This window comes from Sebastes umbrosus, chromosome 14 (assembly GCF_015220745.1).
Source record: "Sebastes umbrosus isolate fSebUmb1 chromosome 14, fSebUmb1.pri, whole genome shotgun sequence".
NCBI lineage: Eukaryota > Metazoa > Chordata > Actinopteri > Perciformes > Sebastidae > Sebastes > Sebastes umbrosus.
This window is the reverse complement of record NC_051282.1, coordinates 23,798,619-23,806,500: the sequence shown is the minus strand read 5'-3', so window position 1 is coordinate 23,806,500 and position 7,882 is coordinate 23,798,619.

The window sequence follows — 7,882 nt, the reverse complement described above, 5'->3', positions numbered from 1 at the left end:
TGCGGTTGAGGTTGAGAATGATATGTTTTAAACAGTAAACAGTCTTTAATGAATACAACCATTTGTTCATCATTGTCAAATAGAGAGGTATGGATTTAGGATTTTCAGTTAAAGCACCCAAACGTCACTGGTGTAGAGTTGAAGGACGTCCACACATGTCAGATTTTATTATTCATTAAAACCGGGTCAGAGCCTTTTCATTCAGGGTCACAGATATAAAAAGACTTACTTATTGTTCTCTGTTCTAAAATGCATTATTAATCCTTTACGAATATTTTATTTTTATTATTTTATCATTTCACAGTACATGTGTATGTCATCATATATCACTCAGTAATTAGCAGAACATTATTTAGGGGTGTATTTTAATTATTTATATGCTTTTCATTGACAGACAGATCTGTCACCTACTTGTTTCAATAATTTCCATAATGGTCTTCAGTGTCAGTAATAACGATCTTACTGGAGTGTGCTAAGGCAGGCACAGGCTGTGGTCTTGGAGAAGCATGTAAATGTCACTGGTATACAGTTGCAGGACGGCCGCACATGTCAGATGTCTGAAATAAAATTGAGGCTGAGCGCCATTCCATAAAAGCTGCGGGGTGGATTACGTATCGCCTTGGTATGGAGTGGATGAACAGTTGCCATCTAGACAAGGATGAGACCCAAAATAAGTCCTGGGCAAATAAACAAGATGTTGGAGATGCCAGAACTGTAATAGTAGCATGAATGAAAAGTGAATCCAAGTTCAAATTTGAAATAAGTCAAGGAAATAAATTTGTAGTTTTACTTTTTCCCAGTGACTTTAATGTATTTGTTTTTAGTATTGTCGAGTGAAGTTGTGTGTTTATATTTGCTTAATCTTATTTCTTAAAAAAAGGGACATGACCTTGACACCTCAATAGGTAGGTGGGCTATTGTGCTGACATGTGTTGCACACAAGTTATTAGAGTAAGGTCAGAGGTCTTCAGTCGTTTTTTTTCTTGTCTGAGCCTTGGTGTCATGCTATTTTTGCACAACAGACGGAGATGATTTAGTTGTTTAGCTACGGTTTAGCACTGTGCGACTAACAGAGATGAGTCAATTACGTTCACGTGGCCGAAAATTGTTAATTTTCTAAGGCTGAGAGTTTATTAAAGTACGTCTGTGTGCTGTGTCCCCTTGAATACAGAGCGTGTTGTGCACACAGGGCCCATTATGTCTCACTGTGACTGTGACAAAATGCATCAGGTGAGCTGTATTTAACCCTTGTTATAGGTCAGCTTAAACAGTGACATCCCAAACTAAGTTTGCCATTTAATTAGTCTTGTGTTTACGTTGTGCTTCAGTGTGATAGAATTGAAAAGTATGAGGGACACAATTATATAATTAGAATTGAAAATAATTTTACTTTGCAGAGTTGTTTCCGTTACACCGGTGTGACTGCCACCAGAAAAACTGCTTAATTGCAGCATCGCGGTGCTACATGACATTTTGATATAGTTTAATAGTGAGCTTCACTTTATGGTTTACTTGCTATTTACGAACTTGGGAAACTCTCAGCTTGCCTCTACTTACAGTAACCTAGATTTTTATGGCTGCACATTTTGTGTTGCAAATTACACATTATACACCAGTTATATATTGTTTTAATAAGTGGTGGAATGTAACCCAGTACATTTACTCAAGTTCTGTACTTAAGTACAGTTTTTCTATGTAATAATTTATGGGGAGGAACAGCATGTGTACATGTAAATGATTTTCCCGCCCTATTTTGATATTTTCCCCCAAAGCCCCCTTCCACCCAATTCTCCCTCATTGCCGATGCTGAAAGGATAAAGAACAAAAAAACAAAGTTAAATTACATTTTTTTAAAAAGAAAAAGAAAACGAGTAAAAAAAAGGTAGCACTTGAGGACCTTGTACTTTACTTGAGTATTTTCATTTCATGCTACTTTATACTTTTACTCCACTACATTTCAGAGGGGAATATTGTACTTTTTCTCCTCTACATTTATCTGATCATTTTAGTTACTTTGCAGATTTAGATTATTTATGCAAAATATAATCTACAAATAAATGATGATTATGTTATTATAGATTAAGCTGCCTAGTATATAGAATTATTAAGATGAACTCAACCTTTACCAGCTGCAACAGTAAAGTGATCAACACATTCATGCATTAATAATTATAATCCGATAATTTATTATTCTGAAATGGGCCAATCTGCATAAAGAGTACTTTTGGTACATTAATTTGATGCTAATATTTTTGTTATTTTATTTAAAGTAAAGTTTTGAATGCATGACTTTTACTTGTAGCAGAGTAATCCTACACTGTGGTATTAGTACTTTTACTCAAGTAAAATAACTGAGTATTTCTTCTACCACTGGTTTTAATACAGCTAATATTCAAATGCAGCATGTGTGGAGTACATGTTGGCATTTTTTTTACTGTAATGAGTAAAAGCTATTTTGAATTACTACTGCAAGTGTAAAATCAATATGAGTCAGTTTCTTAATTAGGATATAATGAAAGGACCAAGCTTTTTAGACAAATTCTCCTTTGTATGTCCTTGAGTCTAGTAGATGCTTATAAATGAGCCTGTGCACTGTGCCCTATAACTGAAATTTGACCTAACATGTCTGGCGAGGAGGAGCCTGAGAAGGTTTAAAAGAGTGTGAGGCTCCTCCATGAACCAAAGGTCGCGTGTTTTAAACTCTCCCTCTCACTCTCTCACTCTCTCTTTCTTTGTTTGATCTGTTTCATGCTTTCAGAATAAAGCAAACGGAGAGAACGGGGGAGGATCTCTGTTGTGTTTCAGGATTTATGTAACTGACCTCCTATCACTTGATAGTCTAACATGAAATGCAATGATTTTGAACAGCATAGATATATCTTAAATCTTATCTTTAATTCTATTTTATTGAATCTCTTTTCTTTTATCTATCTATTCTTTAATCTAGTAATTAAAGTAGTTTGTATGTACATGTATATAGAGATTTGTAACAGTAATACAGTATGTATATCTATCTATCTATCTATCTATCTATCTATCTATCTATCTATCTACAGTAAAGCTTCAGCAAAATATATTGCACAAGACATTAATAACCCAACGCTTAATTAGCACATTGTTACCAAAGCTTTCTTTACATTCAAATAATCTTAATCTTGTTGTGTTTTGATTTGTTATGTTTCATATGTAAGCACGGCGGTTAACTGGAATATTCTTGTGAACTGTAAACAAAAGTGTTTGCCTACTAGTTGAAACTTTCATCAGGATCAAGTCTGCCATAAATGAAAGCCGCTCTAACTGAAAATCCTTAACAACTATGTTAAGGATTTTGATGAGACAACATTAAACAGTGCATATCATTGTAGCATGCCAAAGCAGGCAGTCATTCATTAAAGACATGTAGACAACCTTGTTGAATGGTCATATGATCTGCCTTTGTCATTCTAAACAAAGGAAATTGGCTTGATGCCTTCGGATGCCCTCGGTCCCCCTGCAGTTGTCAATGGTCACTACAAAGCCAAAGACAACTCCTTAAAATATCTTTGTAGACAAATGGACAACCAGTTAGCCTGCAATGTCCACGTAAATAGCATCTGGCCCAAAGTCCAGCAACACATGTGCTTCTTATACAAACTGTGTGTTTGGTGGCACAAAGGCAAGAGCACCTTTAACATGCTGTTAATTCATCTTTCCTGGTTGTCACAATATGTGACCTATATAAACTGGAAAAACAAAGTTCGGAAACTTGTGTTTGGTGGATTATTTCTCTGTTGTTACAATGCTAATTGGCATTGTATTTTACATGGTTGGAAAGCCTGTTTATTTACCTTCACAATGATGTCCAACTTGTAAGGATCATGCATTTGTGGGATGAGCAGCACAGCTGATTATGTGGGGAGCGCCCAAGAAAAATCTGCCAAAATGCTCTGCCAATGGTAAACAGTGTATTCTCCTGTTGGTATTGACTCTTGTTTTGAGATGTTTGGTGGATTGGATGATTGAACTCTCTATCAGTAACAAGGAACAAACAAGACATATTGGCTATTTTACACTTTATTCATTTAATACACTGTCAGGAGCCTCAGTAGCGGTGGAAGATCCATACGCAGCCACAACAGCCTGGCACCTCCTCCTCATGCCGGTCACCAACCTGGTCACACGTTGCTGTGGGATGGCGTTCCATTCCTCAACCGGAATTCATTGCAGGTCAGCCAGCGTGGTTGTGTTGGTCACTCTAACACGCCCAAGCTGATCCCACAAGTGTTGAATTGGATTGAGGTCTGGACTCTTGGCAGGCCGTTCCATTGTCTCTACTCCCACATTGTGGAGGTAGTCTGTGATAACCCTGGCTCTGTGGGGGCGAGCGTTATCATTTTGGAGGATTAAGTTAGGTCCCAGATTGTGGAGATATGGGATCGCCACTGGCTGCAGAATCTCATCCCGATATCTCACTGAATTGAGATGGCCTTCAATGATGACAAGCCTTGTTTTGCCAGTGAGGTAGATGCCGCCCCACACCATGACACTGCCCCCACCAAAAGCTGTTACTCCATCGGTGTAACAATCAGCATAGCGTTCTCCGCGTCGTCTCCATACTTTCACCCTGCCATCCGACTTTTGCAGACAGAACCTGGACTCATCACTGAACATGACATTCCTCCACATGTTCAGGTTCCATTGTCTGTGTTGTCAACACCAGCGCAAACGGGCCTGACGGTGAAGGGCAGTCATTGCAGGCTTCCTGGTAGCCTTATGAGAATACACTGTTTACCATTGGCAGAGCATTTTGGCAAATTTTTCTTGGGCGCTCCCCACATAATCAGCTGTGCTGCTCATCCCACAAATGCATGATCCTTACAAGTTGGACATCATTGTGAAGGTAAATAAACAGGCTTTCCAACGATGTAAAATAAAATACCAATTAGCATTGTAACAACAGAGAAATAATCCACCAAACACAAGTTTCCGAACTTTCTTTTTCCAGTATAGTTACATCTATGTCCTTCAAATTGTGATTTTGTATTACAGGCTAGGGGCCAGCTTAGCTGTGCCAAATAAATAAATAAATATGTATATATATATATATATATAAGAAAACAATCACCTCACTCTTCAAAGACTGTCATGTAAGCTGAAATAATTATAAAATCAAATGTGATGAAGTTGCACAAAAAACATTAGCTTGTTTTCTTGAGTATTAGGGCCACATTGAGGGAGATAAAAAGTAATTTCTTCCTCCACAAAAGGGGCAATTTCCCCCAGGTTCGTGTGGCTCTTTCTTCGGAATAAACGCAGTTTCTTGCACAATATTTTCAAGGTCCTGATATTTATGATAATGTGGTGCTGATGTGCCAAAAGATTAAGTATTTCGTTATTTGTGAAACCTATACTAATGTATAACTTCACAAGATGCTCCACGTTCCTCTTTTTCACACAGGCGACACGCTGCTATATTTCCCCTTGAAAATAACACGTAAAACGACTTTTTTTCTCTTAAACTTACGACTTCATTCTCATAATATTACAACTTTTGTTTCTCGTAAACTTCTGACTTTATTTTCAGAATATTACAACTTTTTTTCTCATAAACTTATGACTTTCTTCTCATAATATTATTACTTTTTTTCTCGTAAACTTCTGACTTTATTCTCATAATATAACAACTTTTTTCTCGTAAACTTATGACTTTATTCTCATTTATTATTACTTTTTTCTCGTAAACTTATGACTTTATTCTCATAATATTACAACTTTTTTTCTCGTAAACTTATGATTTTATTCTCATAATATTATTACTTTTTTTCTCAGAAACTTATGACTTTATTCTCATAATATTACAATTTTTTTTCTCGTAAATTTATGACTTTATTCTCATATTACGACTTTTTTCTCGTAAACTTATGACTTTATTCTCATAATATTTCGACTTTTTTTCTCGTAAACCTATGACTTTATTCTCGTAATATTATGACTTTATTCTCGTAATCTCAGATTTATTTTTTTTCCTCAATGTGGCCCAAATAATCCATTGTACTGAATGAACAATTGAAAAATTTAAGATTATTTTTAATCTTTCACAGAAATCTTTAAAACCTTGTGATCATGGTAGATTTTTCTCACTCATAACAAACCTGGTCCTATATTACCTAAACTGTGCTGCCTTGGTGCTTTGAGTTTCGCTTTGGAAGAAAAAAAGGAAGGCACAGTATAGGCTACAGTCAAGAAAATCTTTAATTAATTAATTTTGTAGGCTACATATCACAATAGGTTGTTGATATTTTATGGAAAAGTTGTCCACCAGATGTTGTCTTGACTTTTAGCATTCTTGGACTGAAATGAAGTAAAGAAAAATGCTATTCACAATGTCAGTCAATAATAATTTAATCAAATCACATTGCAGCACTGAAGTTAACTGCTGCTGTTTCTTTTCATGTTTATGAATGGGCCCTGTTGGCAACAAGCACATGGTCATAAATTTAGAGTGAGGATCTCTATTAATTTATTATGACTGTGGCCTCACCAAACAGCCAAGCCACAGGAGAGTACTTGAGTACTTGCAATGGCTTTGAGCTTATAGTAAACCAATTGTCATTCCATAACAGTGAGAGCCTCACTGTTACAAGTGTCATTGGCTCAATGTTAAATCCTACCATAATCTCAGACAGCAATATGCCAGTGGTTTCAGATTTACATTCTTTTCAGTGATTATTGTGAGCTTTATTTATGGACTGCTCATAAGCGCAGTTTGAACTTTAAGGTTGGGGATTCACTAAATAAATTTAGAAGGAATGTAATTATTGGTTCTACGTTATTATTAAAAATATAAGATGCATTTCTCGGGGGTTTTAGTGAACCGCCTGAACCAACTGCGCCTGTGATTATGAGGCTCTATTTAGTAAATGAGTGTTGGGAGAAGGTAAATTATAACGTTATCATGACGTGTTCAGATTTGATCTTGTAAAATGTAGTTTTGGGTGTGAAACTTGAATAAATCCAGTTGTTTGAAGGAGATGTTTTCACAGCTATATGAAATAGATAGAAGAGGGAAATATGACCTGTTTAACTCACTAACTTTAAATCCGACAGCTTTAGTTACTGTGCAGATTTACATTAATACGATATAATCATCAAACTATGATATATTATTATAGATTAAGCTACCCAGCAGTATATAAAGTAGTTGAAATCAGCTCCACCTTTACCAGCTACAACATTAAAGTGACAAACACATTAATGCATCAATAATTATAATTCAGTAATATAATACTGTATATGTTAATCTGAAATGGAACATTCTGCGTAATGAGTACTTTTACTTTCTGTACTTATATATATTTTTTTTCTTTTACCTTTATTTAACCAGGTCAAATCAATTGAGAACCAATTCTCATTTACAATGATGACCTGGCCAAGAGGCAGCAGCAAGAGTATAAAAACACAGTCCACCCAAGCGACACAAACAGCACAGATACAGTACAGTATGACAAACATACAGTATGCCATGACAAGACATGAGACATGCTAGGTTCAGGTTCAGGTTCAGGTTCAGGTGACTTTATTTGTACCCGTAGGTAAATTTGTTTTGCAGCAAAAATAGAGGATGACGTATTGACAATAAGGTAGAGCACAGACAAGAAACAGACAGACCAAAAACATGACAAGGAGTACTCAAAGGCTTACTGGGATCAGAACCCAGCAAAAAGAAGGCCACAAGAACAATATAAAGAAAAAAACACTGAAATATCAGGACAAAAAAGACACAATAAATGAGAAAAGGGATTAACTTTCCATAAATATGTGCAAAAGCTGCTAGGACTTATTTAAATGAACAATTGCAGCTGGAACAAAGCTGTTCAAGTAGTACTTTTACTTGAGTACAACT